This window comes from Gorilla gorilla, chromosome 11 (assembly GCF_029281585.2).
Source record: "Gorilla gorilla gorilla isolate KB3781 chromosome 11, NHGRI_mGorGor1-v2.1_pri, whole genome shotgun sequence".
Classification (NCBI taxonomy): Eukaryota; Metazoa; Chordata; class Mammalia; order Primates; family Hominidae; genus Gorilla; species Gorilla gorilla.
Genome location: NC_073235.2, coordinates 56,570,035 through 56,592,302, shown reverse-complemented (window position 1 = coordinate 56,592,302; position 22,268 = coordinate 56,570,035). Strand labels below are relative to the sequence as shown.

Here is a 22,268-nt window from a genome sequence, read left to right as displayed (position 1 = left end):
GAATACGTAATAAACTCCCCTTTATATCTATCTATCTATCTTATTAGTTCTTTTCCTCTAGAGAACACTGACTAACACAGATTTTGGTACCAGGAGTGGTTCTAGAGAAACAGAATATTAAGGATGGTGTTCTTTCATTGGTTTGGGGGTTTCTGAAGTTGACTGCTTAATATGATTAAACCCCAAAATGCTAAGGACTCTACTTCTAATAGTATGGAGAACACTGATAGTCCTTGGTGTAAACTGTTTGGAGAGTTATACAAACTAAATGCATTTGACATTCCAGATTCACAGCTCATGTGAGGCAAGGAGTTTAGTGACTCTGAACATAATATCTTTGACTGTATGTAGAGAACCAAAAAACAATGAAGCTGGTTGGTTGCTCCTAGTTCAGTGGACAAAGTGATGAAAGAAAATTATGAACTCAGGGATTCCAACTCCCTGTTTCAGAAGCAGACACTAAGCCTCAAATCTGCTTAGATTGCCCTGAGTGAGAGTCTTAACCTCCTATAGAGAAAGAGCTGAAATTGTGGAAAACAGGACACGAGCTCTTATCATGCAAGTGGCTGACCTGCAGTGAAAGGTGCATGCACAGCCTCACCAGGTTTCTACTGTTAAAGTGAGGGCATTGATTGGAAAAGAATGGCACCCTAAAACTTGGAATGAGGATGTGTGGGAGGACCCTGATGAAGCTGGGAACACTGACTTTGTAAACACTGATGCACCTTTTTTGCCAGAAGAAACAGCTTCCCCATCCCTAGTAGTGGCAACATCCCCTCCCCGACCCATGCTGCCATCAGCCTTTCTACCTTTGTCTAAGGAGATAAACCCTGTTCTGCCTGAGGCAACAGTCATGGCCTCCCCTGAGGCAGTTGCCAGGCAAGATAATGTTGATTCTCTTCACAAGCCAACCCTAATACCTGTTTGCCTCTAGACCTATAACTAGAATAGAGTCCCAGCGAGCTCCTAGAGGTAAGGTTCAGAGTGTGACCTATGAGGAGGTATGCTACACTTGAAAACAACTGCTTGAGTTTTCTAATATATATAAGCAGAAATCTGGATAACAAGCATGGGAATGAATATTAAGGGTGTGAGATAATGATGGATGGAACATTGAGTTGGATCAGGCTGAACTGATTGATTTGGGCCCACTAAGTAGGGACTCTACATTTAATGTTGCAGATCGGGAAGTTAAAAATAAATTCTAATAGGCCGGGCATGGTGGCTCACACCTGTAATCCCAGCACTTTGGGAGGCTGAGACGGGCAGATCACCTGAGGTCAGGAGTTCAAGACCAGACTAACCGATATGGGAAAACATCATCTCTACTAAAAATACAAAAAGTAGCCATGTGTCATGGTGGGTGCCTGTAATCCCAGCTACTCGGGGCTGAGGTAGGAGAATCACTTAAACCTGGGAGGCAGAAGTTGCTGTGAGCTGAGATTGTGCCACTGCACTCTAGCCTGGGTGTCAGAGCGAGACTCTATCTCAAAAAAAAATAAATAGATAAATGATGACTTAATGGGTGCAGCACACCATCATGGCACATGTATACATATGTAACAAACCTGCACATTGTGCACATGTACCCTAAAACTTAAAGTATAATAATAATAACAATAATAATAAAAATAGATAAAAATAAAAAATCCTAATAGTTTATTTGCTTAGTTAGCTAAAATATGGATTAAAATATGTCCCACACTGAGTGAGCTGAAAATGCCTGATCTCCCTTGGTTTAATGGAGAGGAAGAGATCCCAAGACTTAGGGAGACTGGGATGATGAAGTGGGTTAGTCACTTTAGATATACTCATCCCAGCTGGGAGTGTCTAGAAGACTTACCCTTGATCAATGCCTTGTGAAATAAGTTTATGAGGGCAGCATCTGCATCTTTAAAAAAACCCTGTAATTGCTCTTCTCCATATGTCAGATCTGACGGTGGGAACCACAGTCACTCAACTACAAAATTTAAATACAGTGGGAATAATTGGATCCCAGGCAGCAGAAGCCAAGCGGTGGCACTGAACCATCAAAATCAAGGTGAGCATAGCTACTGTAATAAACAGCAGAGGCAAAGCAGCATTAAAAATACTCTGACTTGTGTAGAGTTTGGGCATTAGCTAATTAATCACAGTGTTCCTAGAAGTAAAATTAATAGGAAGCCTACTGCATTCCTCCTTAATTTACACAAGCAGAAAACTTCTAGGTCAAATGGACAAAAGACCAATTTGGATTATAAAAACAGGGAATCATGGCCCCTCAATCAATTTCCAGACTTGATCCAGTTTACAGACCCAGAACCCCTTGAATGAAGGGGAGTCCCGGTCCCCTTAAGGAAGGACCCCACTACACTACTGACAATTTATGCTGTTAATATTTCTTCCATCCTTCCCCAAGGAGACTTCTGGTGAAAGAGAAATGATCAGGCATTTCAGGGACTACTGGACACTGGCTCTGAGCTGACATTGATTCCAGAGGACACAAAACGTCATTGTGGGCCTCCATTTAAAGTAGAAACTTGTGGAGATCAGGTAATTAATGGAGTTTTAGCTCAGATCTGACTTGCAGTGGGTCCAGTGGGTCCCTGAATTCATCCTGTGGTCATTTCCCCAGTGCCAGAATGCATAATTGGCATGGACATATTTAGCAGCTGGCAGAACCCCCACATTGGCCCTCTAACTGGTAGAGTGAGGGATATTATGGTGGGAAAGGCAAAATGGAAGCTATTACAGCTGTCTCTACCTAGAAAAATGGTAAATAAAAAACAATATTGCATCTCTGGAGGGATGGTGGAGATTAATGCCACCATCAAGGACTTAAAAGATGCAGGAGTGGTGATTCCCACCACATCCCCGTTCAACTCTCCTATTTGGCCTGTGCAGAAGACAGACGGCTCTTGGAGAATGACAGTGGATTATCATAAGCTAAGACAGGTGGTGACTCCAATTGCAGCTGTTGTACCAGACGTGGTTTTATTGCTTGAGCAAATTAACACATCTCCTGGTACCTGGTATGTAGCCACTGATTTGGCAAATGCATTCTTCTCCATTCCTGTCCATAAGGCCCACCAGAAGCAATTGGCCATCAGCTGGCAAGGCCAGCAATGTACCTTTACTGTCCTACCTCAGGGATATATCAACTCTCTGGCTTTGTGTCATAATCTTATCGAGAGAGACCATGATCACTTCACTTCTGCAAGATATCACACTTGTCCATTACGTTGATGACATTATGCTGATTGGATCCAGTGAGCAAGAAGCAGCAAACACACTAGACTTATTGGCGAGACATTTGAGTGCCAGAGGATGGGAAATAAATCCAACTGAATTTCAGGGACCTTCTACCTCAGTAATTTCTAGGGGTCCAGTGGTGTGGGGCCTGTTGAGATATTCCTACTAAGGTGAAAGATAAGTTGCTGCATTTGGCCCCTCCTACAAGCAAGAAAGAGGCACAACGCCCAGTGGGTCTATTTGTATTTTGGAGGCAACACATTCGTCATTTGGCTTTGTTACTCTGGGCCATTTACCAAGTGACCCGAAAGGCTGCCAGTTTGGAGTGAAATCCAGGCGGAGAAGGCTCCGCAACAGATCTGGGCTGCTGTGCAAGCTGCTCTGCCACTTCGGCCATATCATCCAGCAGATCCCATGGTGCTTGAGGTGTCATGGCAGATAGGGAGGCTTACTGGAGCCTTTGGCAGGCCCCCAAAGATGGATCAGAGCAGAGTCCTCTAGGATTTTAGAGCAAGGCCATGCCATCTTCTGCAGATAACTATTCTCCTTTTGAGAGACAGCTCTAGACCTGTTACTGGGCTTTGGTGGAAAGTGAATGTTTGCCTACGTACGGGTCATCAAGGCACCATGCCACCTGAACTGCCTATCATGAACTGGGTGCTTTCTGACCCATCTAGCCTAAAGTGGGTTGTGTGCAGCAGCATTCCATCATTAAATAGAAGTGGTATATATGTGATCAGGCTTGAACAGGTCCTGAAGGCACAAGGAAGTTACATGAGGAAGTGGCTCAAATGCCCATGGTCTGTACTCCGGCCACCCTGCCTTCTCTCCCCAAGCCTGCAACAGTGGCCTTATGGGAAGTTCCCTATGATCAGTTGACAGAGAAAGAGAAAACTAGGACCTGCTTCACAGATGGTTCTGTGCGATATGCAGGCACCACCTGAAAGTGAACAGCTGCAACACTACAGCCTCTTTCTAGGATATTCCAGAAGGACAGTGGTGAGGGGAAATCTTCCCAGTGGGCAGAACTTCAAGCAGTGCACCTGATTATGCACTTAGCATGGAAAGAGAAATGGCCAGATGTACAATTATATGCTGATTCATGGGCTGTCATTAATGATTTGGCTGGATGGTCAAGAACATGGAAGAAGCATGATAGGAAAATTGGTGACAAAGAAATTTGGGGAAGAGGGATGTGGATGGACCTCTCCGAGTGATCAAAAACTGTTACTGTTAAGATATTTGTATGCTATGTGAGTGCTCACCAATGGGTGACCTCAGCAGAGGAGGATTTTAATAATCAAGTCAATAGGATGACCCGTTCTGTGGACACCACTCAGCCTCTTTCCCCAGCCATTCCTGTTATCGCCCAATGGGCCCATGAACAAAGTGGCCATGGTGGCAGGTACTGAGGTTATACGTGGGCTCGCACAGCAACATGGACTTCCACTCACCAAGGCTGACCTAGCTACAGTGACTGCTGAGTGCCTAATTTGCCAGCAGCAGAGACCAACACTGAGATTTCCATATGGCACCATTACTCGGGATGATCAGCCAGCTACCTGGTGGTGGGTTGATTATATTGTACCTCTTCTATCATGGAAAGGGCAGAGGTTTGTCCTCACTGGAATGGATGCTTACTCCAGATATGGGTTTGCCTATCCTGCATGCAATGCTTCTGCCAAGACTACCATCCCTGGACACATGGAATGCCTTATCCACCATCACGGTATTCCACACAGCAATGCCTCTGACCAAGGCACTCACTTTATGGCTAAAAAAGTGTGGCAGTGGGCTCATGCTCAAGGAATTCACTGGTCTTACCATGTTTCCTATCATCCTGAAGCACCTGGATTTATAGAACAGTGGAATGGCCTTTTGAAGTCACAATTACAATGCCAACTAGGTGACAATACTTTGCAGGGCTGAGGCAAAGTTCTCCAGAAGGCTGTGTATACTCTGAATCAGCGTCCAATATATGGTGCTCTTTCTCCCAAAGCCAGGATTCATCGGTCCAGGAATCAAGGGGTGGAAGTGGAAGTGGGACCACTGACCATCACCTCTAGTGATCTACTAGCAAAATTTTTGCTTCCTGTTCCCGTGACCTTACGTTTTGCTGGTCTAGAGGTCTTAGTTCCAGAGGGAGGAATGCTGCCACCAGGAAACACAATGATTCCATTAAACTGGAAGTTAACATTGGCACCTGGACACTCTGGGCTCCTCCTACCTTTAGGTCAACAGGCCAAGAAGGGAGTTACAGTGTTGGCTGGGGTGATTGACCCGGACTATCAAGATGAAATCAGTTTACTACTCTACAACAGAGGTAAGGAAGAATATGCATGATATATTGGAGATCTATCATGGTGTCTCTTAATATTACCATGCCCTGTGATTAAGGTCAATGGGAAACTACAACAGCCCAATCCAGGCAGGACTACAAATGTCCCAGACCCTTCAAGAATGAAAGTTTGGGTCACTCCACCAGGAAAAAAAACCATGACCTGCTGAGGTACTTGCTGAAGGCAAATAGAATACAGAATGGGTAGTAGGAGAAGGTAGTCATCAATACCAACTACGAACACATGACCAGCTGAAGAAACAAGGACTGGAATTGTCATGAGTATTTCCTCCTCCTTTTGTTAAAAACATGTTTGCGTATACTTGTACTAGGAAAATATCTTCATTTCATTTTCTTTCTCCTTTATCATGTGACATAAGATTTATTGACTTTATATCAGTATTTAAGTATTGCTAACTTTATGTAATAGTATTTGGGTTCAGGATTGATGGATTTCTGGATGTACAAGGTATTATGTTAGGAGTAATTATGACCTTACTCTTGTCTTTATTTGAAGATTATGTATAACCTCAGGAGATGTGTATGAGTTCACGTTGAGAAGGCATGGACTTGTGATGGTTAATACTGAGTGTCTACTTGATTGGATTGAAGGATGCAAAGTATTGATCCTGGGTGTGTCTGTGAGGTTGTTGCCAAAGGAGATTAACATTTGAGTCAGTGGGCTGGAGAAGGCAGACCCACCCTTAATCAGGGTGGGCACCATCTTATCAGCTGCCAGCTAGAATATAAAATCAGCAGAAAAATGTCAAAAGACTAGACTGGCTTAGTCTCTCAGCCTACATATTTCTCCTGTGCTGGATGCTTTCTGCCCTCGAACATTGGACTCCTAGTTTTTCAATTTTGAGACTCAGACTGGCTCTCCTTCTTCCTCAGCTTGCAGACGGCCTATTGTGGGACCTTGTGACCATGTGAGTTAATATTTAAGAAACTCCTCTCTCTCTCTGTCTCTCTCTGTCTCTCTGTCTCTCTCTCTCTCTCTCTCTCTCTATATATATATATATATATCGAGAGGATATATATATATATCCTATTAGTTCTGTCCCTCTAGAGAACCCTCACTAGTCCACACCTGCTCCCCCAAACCTTTGGAAATAAAAACTAAAACAACAACAACAACAACAAAAGACAAAATCATGAAGACATACAAAATGCAAACATATCAATAACAAATCAGATTGAATCAGTTCATCCATCAAAGAAAACCTGATGATGCCTTCACTGCTGAATTCTACGAAACATTTAAAGAAGAAACAATATCTATCTTTCTCAAACTCTTCCAAAAAAATTTAAAAGAAATGAATACATCCAAACTCTTTTTAAAAGGCAAGAACTGTCTGCTACCAAAGCCAGAACAAGGACAAAACAGACACACATGTGCACAAATTAGAGGCTAATATACTTGAAGAATACAGATGCAAAAATAATCATCAAAATAAATGTAAACCAAATCAACAACTTACTAAAAGTATCATCCACCAAGATTATGTGAGATTTATCCATGGGATGCAAAGATGGTTCAGCCCACACACATCAATAAATATGTTAACAGAATAAAGAACAAAAACCATATGATTATTTCATTAAATGTAGAAAAAGCATTTGACAAAATTCAACAAACTTTCATCACCAAAACCTCACTAAATTAGGTATAGAAGACATGCATTTCAACACAACAGTGAAGCCCATATGTAAGAAGCTGACAGCTAACATTTATATTCAATGGTGAATAATTGAAATCCTTCCTCTGAGATCTGGAACAAGACAATAATACTCACTCTTACCACCTCTATTAAACAAAGTACTCTAAACCCTTGCCAGAGCAATAAGAAAAGAGAAAAAAAAATAAAAGTCATCTGAATAGAAAAGGAAGAAGTAAAATTGTTGATATTTGCTGATGACATGATCTTACGTATAGGAAATGACCACCAAAGATATTGTTAGAAATAATATGTAAATACTGTAAAGCTACAGGATACAAATTCAACAGGCAAAAATCAGTAGCATTTATAGACACTAAGAACAAACTATCTAAAAAAGAAATCAAGAAATAATTAAGGAGAGGAAAAATCAGTATACTAAAACTTAAAATACTTTGAGGAAAGACATTGATGACACAAATATATGAAAACATATTCCATGTTCATGAATTGGAAGAGTTAATATTATTAAAATGCACATACTACCCAAAGTGATCTAAACACTTAATGCGATCTCTATCAAAATTCTAATATCATATTTCACATAAATACAATTAAGCCTAATTTACATAGGAAACCAATAAAACCCTCAAATAACCAAGGTAATCATGAGTTAAAAAAAGAAAGCTGAAATTATTGCACTACATAATTACAAACTTCTGTATACCACAGAGCTATGATAATTAAAACACCAGAAATGAACCCACACACGTATGATCTATTGCCTTTCAATAAACACGCCAAGAATACTCAATGGAAAGAAACTGTTTCTTCAATAAATAGTGTTGGAAAAGCTGAATATCCACATGCAGAAAAATGAAATTGGATCCTTACCTAATACTGTATACAAAACTCATACCCTAAAATGGATAGAAGATTTAAACATAAGACCAGAAATTGTTCAACTAAAAGAAAAAAAAAAAACATCAGGGAAAAATTACATAAGAAAGAGCTGGCCAATTATTTTTCTTGGATTTGACCCCAAAAGCACAGGCAACCAAATAAAAATAGACAAATAGGATTACATCACATTTAAAAGCTACTGAACAGCATAGAAGACAATTAACAGTGTGAAAATCACACTGTTAATTTGTGCAAGGCACACATCTGAGAAGGATTTAATATCTAAAATATGTAAGAAATTGAAAGAACTCAACAGCACAAAAACAAAAAAAAATGGGCAAGAAAGTTGAACTGACATCTCACAAAAAAGAGATAAAAATAGCAAACAGAAATATAAAAAATGCTCAATATCATTAATCATGAAAAATGCAAATTAAAACCACAATAAGATATTATCTCACACCTTTCAGAATTGGCAACTACCAAAAAGTTAAAAGATAATAAGTGTTGCAGGGTTGTGGAGAAAAGGGAACCCTTGTGTGCTCTTGGTGGGAATGTAAATTATTACAACTATTATGGAAAACTTTACAGAGATTCCTCAAAAATAAAAACAAAAAAAAAATAGAATTACAAGTGATCGAGCAATCCCACTTCTGTGTATTTATCCAAAAGATTTGAATTTGTCAAAGGAATGTCGGCACCCCCATGTATGTTGCAGCACTATTAACAATAGTCAAGTCATGGAATCAACCCAAGTGTACATCAACACACAAATGAATAAAGAAATGCGGTATATATACCCAATGACAAAATATTCATGCTTAAAAGGAAATAAATTTTGTCATTTTTGACTACATGAGATTGGAGAACATTATGCTAAGTAAAATAAGCCAGGCATAGATATACAATTACTACATGTTCTCTCTAACATATGGAATCTATAGAAATAAAACTCATAGAGGCAGAGAACAGAGTGCTTTTACAGGAAAAAAAAATTGGAGCATGGAGGGAATTGGAGTTGATGGTCAAAGGGTAGAAAATCTCAGATGAACAGAAGGAATATGTGGGTTTTTAAAAAATATCTATTGCACCTCATGATAAATATGGTTAATTATAGAGTATTACATATTTGGAAATTCATAACAGAGTATATTTCTTTTCTTTTTTTTTTTTTTTTGTGATGTAGTCTCACTCTGTTGCCAAGCTGGAGTGCAGTTCCATGATCTCGGCTCACTGCAACCTCCACCTCCTAGGTTCAAGCGATTCTCTTGCCTCAGCCTCCCAAGTAGCTGGGACTACACGCACGTGCCACTACACCCAGCTAATTTTTGTATTTTTAATAGAGACGAGGTTTCACCATGTTGGCCAGGATGGTCTCAATCTGACCTCGTGATCTGCCCACCTCAGCCTCCCAAAGTGCTGGGATCACAGGCGTGAGCCACTGCGCCCAGCTATTTCAATTTTTTAACATAACAAATGCGTTTTAGTTAACAGATATTTGTCTTAATCTATTTTATGTTGTTATAAAGAAATACCTAAAGATGAATAATTTATAAAGAAAAGAGGTTTATTAGGTTCATCTTTCTGTATGCTGCACAAGATACATGGTGTTACCATCTGCTCAGCTTATGGTGATGCCTTAGGCTGCTTCCACTCAAAGTCGAAGGCAAAGGGGAGTAGACATGTGCAAAGGTCACATCGTAAGAGAAGAATCAAAAGATGGAAAAACAAAACAAAACAAAACAAAACAAAAAAACCCAGCTGTCCTGGGAACTAATAGAGTGAGAACTCACTCACTCTCTAAGGGAAGACATTAATCTATTCATGACAGATCTGCATTCTTGACCAAAACACCTTCCATTAGTCCTCACCTAAAACACTGGGGATCAAATTTCAACATGAGGTTTGAAAGAGATATCCAAACCAGAGTAATACGTTAACTAGCTTGACTTACGTATCCCATTGAACTTATGAAGCATAACATCACATTGTACCCCATAAATATATATAATTATAAATTATCAATTTACAGTAAAACATCTGGAAATTTAAAAATGATTACATGGAAAGGCCCACAAAAAGGAACACAACATTAAAGAAAAAAAATGTAAGACTCTCACTACCTGACTTCAAGAGCTACTATAAATCTATAATAATCAAAACACTGTGGTATTAGGCAGAAGAGACACATAGGTTAAAGAAAGAAATATAGAACCCCAAATATACTCATGTAAATATATTCAACAGATTTTTTACAAAGAAGTAATATGAATTCAATGGAAAAAAGATAGTCATTTCACAAATGGTGCTAGAGAACTTGGACATACATATGCAAAAGAAAATAAACCTAGATAAAGATCTGACATGTTTTACCAAATGAATTCAAAATGCATCATAAACTAAAATATAAAAATGCAAAACTAAAAATCTTCTCAAAAAGTAAGGTAAAATCATCATGATTTTTTGTTTGATTATGAGTTTGTAAATATACCAACAAAAGCATGATCCATGAAATAAGAAATAAGTTGAACTTTATCACAATTAAAAACTTCTGCGCTACAAAAATACCATGCTAAAAGAATAAAAAGACAAGCCACTGACAGTGAGGACATAACTGTAAAACCTATATCTGACAAAGGACATCTACCCAAAATATACAAAGAAGGATCAAAATAGCACTGAAAGGGGAGAATGAGAGCTGAGTGAGTGACAGAGACTAACATAAGTCTCTTTAGTTTCTCTTAGTTTGTCATTTTTTTGCTTCCTTGACTTACTGATTATATAAGAGTGCCACAGCTAATTTTCAGAAATATGCTATCCAGTTGTTGTCTGCTACGGTAGGTACTAGTCAGAGACAACTATATTAATTTAAATTAATTGAAATAAAATAAAAATTTAGTCTCTTCACTGCACATTTCAAGTACTCAATATTCACATGGGACTAGGGGCTACTGTATTGGACAATATAAGTCTTAGAACATTTCTATCAACGCAAAATATTCTAAGGGATAGCACTGTCTTGATTCTCTAATGTTGTCCAAACAAACTTGTATTTTTGTCAAAGTTTATTATAAATACAGTCATGCATCACTTAACAATGAGTATGCATTCTGAGAAATGTGTCATTAGGCAATTTTATCATTCTAGGAACATGATAGAGTGTACTTACATAAATCTAGATGGGATAGACTACTACACATCATGGCTATATGGTATAACCTGTCGCAACTAGACTACCAGCCTGTACTTTACTACAAGCATGTTACTTTACTGAATACTGTAGGATATTGTAAGAAATGGCATTTATGTATATAAACATATCTAATCATAATAAAAGTTTCAGAAAAACTATGGTATTATAATCTAATGGGACCAGTGTCATATAATCAGCCCATTCTTGACTGAAATGTCCTTATGTGGTACATGACTATTTTCAAAAGTAAAGTTGTTTTTATTCAAAATCGCTAGCTACAGAGATCAGATACAAGTTCTCCTCCATCAGATACGAGATCATAGGTGAACAATCACGGCCCTACTGGAAAGCTGAGGGCAGAGTGCCAAAACCAGTTGGAAAACCCACAAGAAGCATCTGTGGTGCAGAAAAGGAGGGTAGCAAGAATATGGCAGAGACTGATCCGCAAGGAACCTGGAGTCCCTCAAAAAGGGTAGGTGGAAGTAATTCTTTGGCCCCTTCACCCTGCAACAGCCTACTGAGTACCAAATTGTCAGAGAGCCCCTCTGCCCTCACAAGTCTGGGCAACACTGTGGCAGTTTGAGAACTTCTTGGGGGCAGAGCACCAGATGGCCTGCTTGCACACGTGTGGTTATACTTTGCACAAGCCTGAAATGAGGCAGCCTGAACTGAGGCAGTGTGTGCCATACTGGTTGTGCACCCATTCTGGGCCACTGCTTTGACCAGGGAATCTCAGCCTTTATGTTACTGCATCACTAAATCTCCCACAAACACACCCTAGAACACACTCTGACTTTGGCAAACACAGGGACTAGTAGGTCCCGGAGAGCTGTGGGATACCTGGAGATCTAGTGTATGGCATGTGCTATTCCTATGGAAAATGAGAGGGCAAGCTGCCAAAGCACCTCCTGAGACAAAGGAAACACAGATGCAGTCCAAGTCTTCAAAAGAGGGGAGCATTGTTTTGTCCCAGAGGATAGGCAGCACTGGCTGCCTGGAAAAGGAGGTGAAGGAGGGTCACCCCCTCTTCCCCTGTCCATGCTATGGATGTAGCCAAGGTTTTTCCCTCTGGAGGCTGGCATGACTGCACTTGAAAACAACCTTCCCAGTGCTATTCACAATAGCTGCACATTCACTAAAAGTGTGTCCGCTGCCTGTGCTCACACAGAGGGCAAGGCTCACCTCTCCCTCTCTACACAGAGCAGAAGTGTCCTTGCATCAGAGGGCAGACCAGCTGCAAATCTATCTGTTTTGGACTGACTGAAGAGGTTCTTCCCCTGGCCATTTTACTGCTGCCAGATGGGTTCCCCGCCACACCCCTCCCCACCAACCCCCCACCCCCATGGAACTCAGTTGCATCATGTCCTGAAGATAAAGGACAGTGTCTCTGTGAATGGAAGATGGCAAGCCCTTATACAGGAGCATGATAGAGAAGTGGATCATGTGTCCGTCTGCACCCAAGCTGGTGTAGTCTCCTCCCACACCTGGGCCTCAGCACATCTCACCATGAACTTCCCACACTACTCTACTCCAATCAGGGGTCAGGGAGGGTGCTTTCACTCATCATTGGTTTACCCAATCTTTATTGCCTACAACTGAACTGGAGACCAAATGGGAACACAAAATAAAAAATCTGATGACAGAAGGGAATCATGCTAGAGTATGAAAAAAGCTTTGTGAGACATCCACACTCTCATTCCCACAGCAGGTGAGTGGGTTCATACGCCAAATACATTGCCACAACAACCAGAATTTGAGAAAGCCACTGTACAAGATAATAACCAAGGAACTCAAACAGAACACTGGCTCTCTGAAAGCTCCTAGAAACAATGCCAAACGCTCACATATAACATACCCTACAGTGATATCCACAGGGGAGAAAAGAATAATAAATTTAAACGTCCTATCAAATCAATACCAATTTCAAAAACAGGTGACTGCTTTTTCAGATGAAATAGAGTCAGCCCAAGAACTCCAGCAGTACAAAAAGACAGAGTGTTTCAATATCTCCAAGGATGATGCAAGCTGTATATCAATGGATCCCCACCAAAATATAAATTCTGAAATGATAAAGAATTGACAACATGGACTATAAGAAAGCACAAGACATCCAAGAGAAAGTGGAAAACCAACACAAAATAATAAATGAATCAATTCATAATATAAAGGATGAGACAGATATATTTTTTAAAAAACAGAATTTCTGTAAATGGAAAATTCACTATAGGAATTTCAAAATACAGTTCAAAGCTTTCACAATAGATTAGAAAAGGCAGAAGAAATAATTTAAGAACTTGAAGACCAGTCTTTTGAAATGACCCAGTCATACAAAAATAGAGAAAAAATATTTTTAATGAACAAAGCCTTGGAGGATTATGTAGTGTGATCAAACCTATGACTTACAGGCATTCCTGAGGGATAATAAGAAAAAGAAATTTGAAGAATATATTTGAAGGAATAATCAAAAAAAATACTTGATCTTGCTAAAGATATAGACATCACATACAAGAAAGACAGAGAACACCTGGAAAATACTATACAAAAGAAACATCAACAAGGCAATAATCAGAAATGGAAAACCAAAGCAAACAGAAGTACCTATTATTATATTAGATAAAACAGACTTTAAGCCAACAACAGTATAAAAATACTAAACTGGCATTATAAAACAATAAAACATTCAATGCAACAAGCTTTAACTATCCTAGATACATATGTACTCTACACCCAAGCACTCAGATTCATAAAACAAATATTACGAAACTTAAGAAAAGAGACAGCAAGACAATATAAGGGGGAGATTTCAACACTTCACTAATCTCACTGGATTTTTTTTTTGTTAAATCAATATTTAGTCTTTTTTAATTTTAATAGTTCTTTGGGGAACACGTCATGTTTGGTTACGATGTTTGGATAAGTTATATAGTGGTGATTTCTGAGATTTTGGTGCACCCATCACCAGACCGTGTACACTGCACCCAATGCGTAGTATTTTATCCCTCACCCCACTCCCACCATTTTACCCAAGTCTCCAGAGTCCATTATACTATTCTCATGCCTTTGTGTCCTCATGTTTAGTGCACTGGTTTTCTTGAATGCTAATTATGCTAGCACTAAAGTTGTCATGTAGACAGACTCAGGACCTCTGGTTAGCCAGGGTGTTACAGGCAGTGGAATTAGCTATTGTTTTCTCCTTCTTTGGAGCAGGGTTGTTCTCTTCTGAGTTGCTATAATGGATTGAGTTGGTTGACCTCCAGCCAGGCGGTGGTGCTTTCAAGAGAGCACTAGCTGTGGTTGTAGAAGGGGGATATCCAAATAGATTATCATAGACTGATAGAAAATCAACAAAGAAATTCTGGATTTAAACTGCACTTTAGACCAAATGGAACTAATTAATGGACATTTATAAAGCATTCTACCCCAAAACTGCAGAATAAACATTTTTGTCATCTGTGTAACAGTTTTCAAAATTGACCATATACCTGGCAATAAAGCAAGTCTTGGTAAATTTTAAAAAATCAAAATCATATCAAGTACCTTATTGAAGCAGGGTGAACTAAAATGAGAAATCAACACCAAGAGGAACTCTTAAAATTCAAAAAAGTACACAGAACCTAAAGAACTTGCTCCTGAATTACTTTTGGGTGAACAAGGAAATTAAAGTGGATATCAAAACATCTTTTGAAATGAGTAAAAATAGAGAAACAACATATCAAAACCTCTGGGATACAGCAAAAGCAATACTAAGAATTTACAGCATTAAGTGTCTACACCAAAAAGAAAGATATCAAATTAATAATTTAATGTCACACCTCAAGAAAACAGAAAACAAGAACAAACCAAAACCAAGCTAAGAAAAGACAAGGAGTAACAAAGATCAGATCAAAACTAAATAAGATTGAGAATAAAGAAATGATACTAAGATTAATGAAATTGAAAGTTAATTTTTGAAAGGATAAGCAAAATCAATAGACTACAAGCTAGATTAACTAAAGATAAAAGAGACAAAATTCAAATAAGCGCAATCAAAAATGACAAAAATAACAGTGCAGTTGATACCATGGAAATACAAAACATCATGAAAGACTACTATGAACATTTCCATGTGCACAAACTAGAAAACTTAAAGAAATGGATACATTCTTATAAACATACCACCTTCCTAGATAGAATAAAGAAGGAATAGAAACCTTAAAAAGAGCAAGAATGAGCATTAAAATTGAACTTGTAATAAAATTATTACAACCAAAAAGAACGGGTACCAATCTTACTGAAACTATTCCAAAAAAATTGAGGAGGAAACATTCCTTCCGAACTCAGTCTGCAAATCCAGTATCACCATGATGCCAAAATCAGGGAAGGATACAACAACAACAACAACAAAAATATCCCTGATAAACACAGATGCAAAAATCCTCACCAAAATACTAGCAAACAGAATCTAACAACACATGGAAAAGATAATTCATCCTGATCAATTTGCTTCTACTGCACGATGCAAGGGTGGTTCAGCATACACAAATCAATGAACGTGATTCACCACATAAATAAGATTAGAAACAAAAAGCATACAACCACCTCAATAGATATAAAAAAAATCACTTGATAAACTCCAACATCCTCTCATAAATAAAAACTCTCAGCAAACTAGGCATGGAAAGAAAATGCCTCAAAATATTAGCAGCCATGTATCACAAACCCACAGCCAGTATCAGACTGGATGGGGAAAGGTTGAAAACTTTCCCCCTAAGAACTGGAAAGAGACAAAAAGGCCCACTTTCACCTCTCCTATTCAACACAGTACTGGAATTCCTAACCAGAGCAATCAGGTAAGAGAAAGAAATAAAAGGCATTCATATTGGAAAACGGCAAGTGAAATTATCTCTCTTCACTTATGACATGAACTTATACCTAGAAACCCAAAAGACTCCTCCAAAAGACTCCTGACTAGATAAACGACTACAGTAAAGTTTCAGGGTACAAAATCAACATACAAAAATCAGCAGCATTTCTGTACACCAATAACATTCAAGCTACCAACCAAATTCAAAACTCAATCTCATTTACAATAGCTGACAATAAAATAAAATACCTAGGAATATATTTAACCAAGGAAGTGAATAATCTCTACAAGGAGAACTACGAAGTACTGCTGAAAGAAATCATAGATGATATAAACAAATGGATAAACATCCCATCCTCAAAGATTTCAAGAATCAATATTAAAATGACCACACTGCCCAAAGAAATCTACAGATTCAATTAAATTCATATCCAATTACCAATGCCATTTTTCACAGAAGTTGGGAAAACAATCCTAAAATTCATATGGAACCAAAAAAGTGCCCAAATAGCCAAAGAAATTTTAAGAAAAAAGAAAAAGCTAGAGGCATATAATTCCTTGAGTTAAAATTATACTTCAAGGCTATAGTTACCAAAACTGCATGGTATTGGTACAAAAAGAGACAGAGATCAATAAAGTGGAATAAAGAACCCAGAAATAAAGCCACATAACTATAGCTAACTGCTCTTCAACAAAGTCAACAAAAATAAACAATGGGGCAAAAACTCTCTTCTCAATTAATGTTGCTGGAATTTTTTGAAGGTCTCACTCTGTTGCCCAGGCTGGAGTGCAGTGGAAAACACAGCTTACTGCAGCCTCAACCTACCAGGCTCAAGTGATTCTCTAGTCTCAGCTCCCCTTGTAGCTGGGACCACAGGCATGAATCATCATGCTTGCCTAATTTCCTAAAATTTTTTGTAGAGAGAGGGTTTCACTGTGTTTCCCGAGCTGGTCTTGAACTTTTGGGCTCAAGCAATCCTCTTGCTTTGGCTTCCCAAAGTGCTGGTATTACAGGTATGAGCCTCCATGCCTGACCGGTGCTGGGAAAATTGGCTAGCCATATGCAGAAGAACAAAAGTTGACCCCTGTTTCTCACCATACACAAAAATTAACCAAGATGGATTAAGCGCTTAATGGTAAGACCTGAAACTAAAAATCTTAGAAGAAAGCCTAGGAAAAACTCTTCTGGGTGTTGGACTAGGTAAATAATTTACGATGAAGACCTTGATAGCACAACCAACAAAAGCAGAAATAGACAGATGGGACTTAAGTAAACTAAAATGCTTCTGCACAGCAAAAGAAATAATCAGCAGAGTAAACTGACAATCTACAGAATAGGAGAAAATATTTGCAAATTATGCCTCTGACTAAAGAGTAATATCCAGAATTTACAAACAACTAAAATAACTCAACAAGAAAAAACAAATAATCCCGTTAACAAGTAGGCAAAGAACATAAACCAACACTTCTCAAAGTAAGACATGCAAGCAGCCAATAAAAATGAGAAAATGCTCAACATCACTAATTGTTAGAGAAATGCAAATGAAAACCACAATAAAATACATATTACACCAGTCAGAACAGCTATTATTAAAAAGTCAAAAAACAACAGATGTTGGTATGAATGCAGAGAAAATGGGTTACTTTTCATTGTAGGTGGGAATGTAAATTGGCATAACCTCTATGGGAAACGGCATGGAGATTTCTCAAAGAACTAAAAAGAGAACTTCCATTTGACTCAGCAACTCCACTACTGTGTATCTACCCAAAGGAAAAAAAAAATCATTATATACATAAAGACACCTGCACTATTTGTTTATCACAGCGCTACTCACAACACCAAAGTCATGGAATCAACCTGTCCTTCAAGGGATTACTGGATGAAGAAAATGTGGTATATATACCCCATGGAACACTACACAGAAATAAAAAAGAAAATCATGTCCTTTGCAGCAACATGGATGGAAATGAAAGTCATTATCCTAAGTGGAATATCTCAAACGCAAAATCAAATACCACATGATCTCACCTATAAGTGAAGCTAAACAATGGGTACACATAAACATAAAGACAGAAATAATAGGTACTGAAAAGTACCTATAAGAGTTGAAAAATTACCTATTGGGTACAATGCTCACTATTGTAGATGGGTACACTAGAAGCTCAAATCTCACCATTACATAATATATCCATGTCATAAACATGCACATGTACCCCCAAATATAAAATAATACTAAAAATAAGTAAACAAAACCATTTTCATTGAAAAATAAGAGGGCTTAAACAAGTTCTAGAAGTTGAATAAAGTCAACTTAAAAGGTAAGAAAAGAGTACGAAGAAAAAAAAATAATCCATTCAAAAGGTTTTATAATAGAAGGAGGAGGGAGATAATCAGGGGATAAAACACACCTTAGTTTACATGTCGTATCTTGAGATGTTAACCTCATAACCATGTGCCAAATCTGAATCCTCACTCAGCTGGTAATATCATCATATGGTAATGGCAGGTCAGTGCCGTTCAAAATATTTAATAATGTTTGACCACATTCCAGATACATTAAGATTCAAATTTAAAACTGCTGACAAAAAAAAAAAAAAAAAAAAGACAAGCAGAGAAACACACTGAGCCCTAGAGCACCACTGCCTCCTAGGAAGGGTACTTACTCAAGGGAGACTCCAGAGTTTGGTCACGTCTCCGGTCTGCCACTGACTAGCTGTGACTCCCTCTGAGTACCAGATTTCTCAGCTTTAAAAATGCAGGATTAAATTAGTTGTTATCCTTAGGTTACCTTCCTATTTTTAAATTACACATGGTAAAGAAACCGCTAATGAAGAAACTGAGGGAAATGAAAAAATTTACCGGGGTTATTGCTCTTTCTTATGCTGTAAAATGAAAATATTTGTTTTGTCTTTCACATTCTAGTAATGGACGTTTCTTAAGGAGAAGTGAAAAGTTATTTTTCAGAAAACATTTTGTTAAATTCCTAATATGTATTTTTTTTTTCTGAGCCAAGGTCTAGTTTCAAAGGAGCTTTCAGAGTCTAATGGTTATTGGATCATGTATATTTAATAAAAATTATGAGTACTGCATTATCGGATGAAGTGTCATAATTAAATCATTGCCCAAGTTTTAAGTTGCAAAATATTTCTGGAGATATGTTTTAATAATTTTGTTTGTTTTAATAAACAGTGTATATTATCTTTATGTTAGGTTTATCAAGATAAGTACAGAAACAGGCCTCATCTTAATTATAATTTATTTTAACATATTTCTTTTAAGCAGGATCTGTTGCTGAACAGAAAATTAACTTTTCTTCCCACCTATTGGTGTAGCACATCATTAACCTGTAATAGCATTTCTGATACTTAGCATAATTCAAGAGGTTTTGGGTTATTGTGGGTTTTATTTATGTGTTCATCTTACCCACTAGATTATGAATTAAGCGAGGACAGAGATGTTCCTGGTCTTCGTTTCTCCATTAAAACCTAGGCTAATGCTTTGAACATAGTAAGCACTCAATAACACTTCATTGAAACAATAGTCTAGCATTAATTTAAAAGAAAAATTGTATATATTTATGGCAAATCCTCTATAAAAATAAAGACTTCTTAAAATTGGCAGTAAATTCAGAATGTGATGTTATGTCTTTTAAGGCTTTAAAATATTTATTTACTTACTTACTTACTTATTTTCTTATTCACTTACTAGTTTATTTTGATGATGTGGAATTTTTTCTCCCAAAGGACAAAAAATACCCTGTGTCATATTGGCTAAATCTGCCTGATTCTCTGATTCAATTAACAGGGAAATTTTGCCCTCTTAATAAGCTGTATCTTCCAACTTCATCTTTATCATTAATAAAAGTCACATTTTACTAAGACCTTTTCAGATATTTTAATTTTTTAGAACCTGTACAGGGAAGAAGCATGCTATTTATTGGTGCTCTTCATAGTCATTACTACCAAGGGTTTGATAACTATGCTACTAATGTTGAATTTGTCCTGGAGCCAACAAGAAGTTATTAATAGTATCTGGACTACATGGTGAAAGGATGGCATTTTACAACTAATCAGTAATAGCAAGGGAAATGGTTGTTTATGATAGAAATCAAAAAGCAAGAATATCAGTTGAGAAGATTCTGTAAGAGATGATAAATTTATCTGTGTATGCAAGTCTCTGAGTCTTTGTGTATACAAGAAATGAAAAGGCTTTGAGAATCATTTTAGTGTTGAGAAATATTTTTGTCATTTTTAACTGAGCATGAGATTACTGTAAGCCATCTCAATGTCACAGTGGTTGGAAAGGTGGAATGCCTCTTATGAACCTCTTCTGGTTTGTAGGAAGACTATTTGTCTCTTTTCTCCACACTACCAATTATGCCAGCTGGGTATGTCCCAGAGCCAGAAGCCAGAAGAGGAGTGGATATGTACCTAATACCAAATACCAGTAACAGAGTTGGTGATGGGGATGAAGAAACACTTACCAGGACTTGAGATTTTACTTTATTTGAATATGGTAGGTACGTTCCACTGGAAGACTTCAAATTCAATTTCAATTTGTTTGTGTAAAAATATGTATGATACTAAAAGTGATATATTAAGAATAAATATAAATATTCATCCTTATTATACATACATATACATTGGCATTATATAGAATATAGTACCTGTTCTCAGAGTCGAAAGAAACTTCAAATCGCTACTTTGTCTAGCACTTTGCTAATAAGACCACAAGACCATGTTTTATAGATATGGTATCCAGAGATTAATCTATGTATTTTGTGGTTTACAGGAGCTGCTGAGCACACTTTGAAAATAACAATATTGAACTTTCAGGAGTTCATTATCAATACTGAAATCTTTAACATAGGACAAAATCAAAACCAGTGTATTCAAGATTTAAATATTAAAGCCAGTATATTTTAAAATGTGTGAATTATTTAATGCCCTAAAATTCATTCAGATAAAACTATGCAATTCTCAGTTAACCTAGAAGTAATCCATGTTACTTATTAAGCTTAGTAATTAGCATATTTGGAAGTAAAGACTGAATAAATATAGAAGTACATTCTATTCACATATTAAGAAAAAAACTGTTGTTTTCTTTTTCTCTTCTGTAGGGAAACCATAGGCATTAAGCATAATTAAGAAAATAGTTAAGGATAAGAATGAATTGGGGGTGACGTGTGAACATTAGCTTGTTATTGGCCATTTTAAAATAGGGGTTCTTGACCTTTCTTTGTTCCATAGATCCCTTGGGCATTCCAGTGAAAATGTGTAGGGTTGCAAAAAACACCCAATTACATTGAACTACAGTTATCACAAACATTTTTAAAACACAAATTTGTGATATAGTAACATATATTATTCTATGTAAATATCTCCTATAGCATCATCTAGTAGCAGATCTAATAATTCCAGTTATTTTAAAGTAGGGATGAGACTGAATGATACTCAAAGATATTAAATCATCTGGACAATGAACTAACACCTGAAGGAATTACACAGAAGCTGTGTGTCAGGACACCAATTAACCGGCTGTATATGAACAATACATGCCAGATTTATTAAGCCATGGATACTTGCAGTAGGAATTCTTCCTTTGAAAACATTTCTAACATTAGTCAATTATGTATCAAGCAGAGCTGATGAAGACATTCATCTTCCATATGTAAGTATTTTCTCTATTGAAAATAAAAGAGTTCAGTTTTTTAAACTGGACCTGGATTCAATATAAAAATATAGGTATTGGGAACTTAATCAATAGAAGGCATTATGTGGTGACAAAAATAATAATATACATTATATTATTTATGCTCAAAAATTAATTTATTCATGTTTTCTCCTTAATCCAACACATGAATTAGGACTTTATGAAGTAAATTGCATAAGATTAAGAAATCTGACAATGGAAATATTCAAGATGAAGGTAAGCAAGATAACTAACTGGGAGATGAGTAGTTGACATTTAAACAAAGAGAATGTGTTAAATGAATAATATTTGCCTTTAAAAATAAAGGTAGTCTGCCAATTAAATATTATGTATAACTACTCAGTGCTAAATTAAATATAAAAATTTGTTTGGAAGGAGACAAAAATAGA

The 22,268-nt window shown here is 37.3% G+C and overlaps 1 protein-coding gene across 5 annotated transcripts in view; it reads right to left on the bottom strand.

Annotated features, from left to right (window-relative positions):
• GALNT13 (polypeptide N-acetylgalactosaminyltransferase 13) overlaps positions 1-22,268 on the bottom strand; it is a 733,891-nt gene that overhangs the window by 345,462 nt on the left and 366,161 nt on the right. The window contains exon 1 of one of the 5 annotated variants that reach the window (XM_063694847.1): positions 8,122-8,187. The exons of the other annotated variants lie outside the window; for them this stretch is intronic. The gene's annotated coding sequence lies outside the window, so the exon portion shown is untranslated. Of the gene's footprint in view, positions 1-8,121; positions 8,188-22,268 lie in introns of those variants that run through there. 5 annotated transcript variants of the gene reach the window in all.